Source organism: Meleagris gallopavo, chromosome Z (genome assembly GCF_000146605.3).
Source record: "Meleagris gallopavo isolate NT-WF06-2002-E0010 breed Aviagen turkey brand Nicholas breeding stock chromosome Z, Turkey_5.1, whole genome shotgun sequence".
NCBI classification, from domain to species: Eukaryota; Metazoa; Chordata; class Aves; order Galliformes; family Phasianidae; genus Meleagris; species Meleagris gallopavo.
The window spans coordinates 64,460,057-64,461,010 of NC_015041.2; positions in this window are offsets into that span (position 1 = coordinate 64,460,057).

Consider the following 954-nt stretch of genomic DNA (forward strand, 5'->3'; position numbering starts at 1 on the left):
AAAAACAACACATTTGAAATCAGACATAAATGAGATACTCTGATTATACATACAACAAACATGCCAGCAAATAAGATATAGCTTCCCAATTCATTTTTAAATACAAGTACACACCTGCAATTTGACTGCAGGTCATTCATGTAATAGTTGATGGTAAATGGTGTCTACACACATGTAGTGGTTTTAATCTCAGAGAGCAGCTGAGCAACATGCAGCTACTTTGTTCACTCTCTTTCTCAGAAGAAAAGGAGAGCTTAGGTGTTGAGATAAGGACAGGTTACTAGGTAGAGCAAAGGCTGTTCATGCAAACAAAGTGAAACAAGAAATTTATTCGTTATCTCCTATCAGCAAGCAGATATACAGCCATTTTCAGAAAAGTAGGGGTCACTGTTTGAAATGGAAAACACTGACTTCAGACGTCAGCCCTGCCCTTACCACCCACATTGTTCTCCACCTCCATCTTCTATTACGAAGTGTGACATCCCTTCAGACAGATAAGGTCAGCTGTCCTGGTTCTGTCCTTCCCATTTTTTAATGCACATGCAGACCCTAACTTGTAGGACAGCATGAGAAGCAGAAAAGTTTCTGTGCCAGGACAGATCTAAAAACTAGAATATTGGTGTGTTATCACCCCTGTTTTCATCTCAAACCCAAAACACAGTGCAATATGAGCCTCTGCAAACAAAAATTATTTCAGAGAAGACCGGGACAACATGCTCCATCAGGTCTGCTCTGAGTAATCAGCTACAAGATCTGGTGTCTGAAATACCACCAACAGCAAATACTCTGCTTTTAATTCCCTGAACAACAGTACTCAGAAGATATTAGGAATTATTTTTCAACTGTCTCAAAAGTAAGCACCTGAAGGTTAGTACTGTTTGTATTCTAATGTTTGCCATAAAGATCATATCTCCTGGTGGCTGATTTCTTTCCTAAATGATTACACAAACAAGA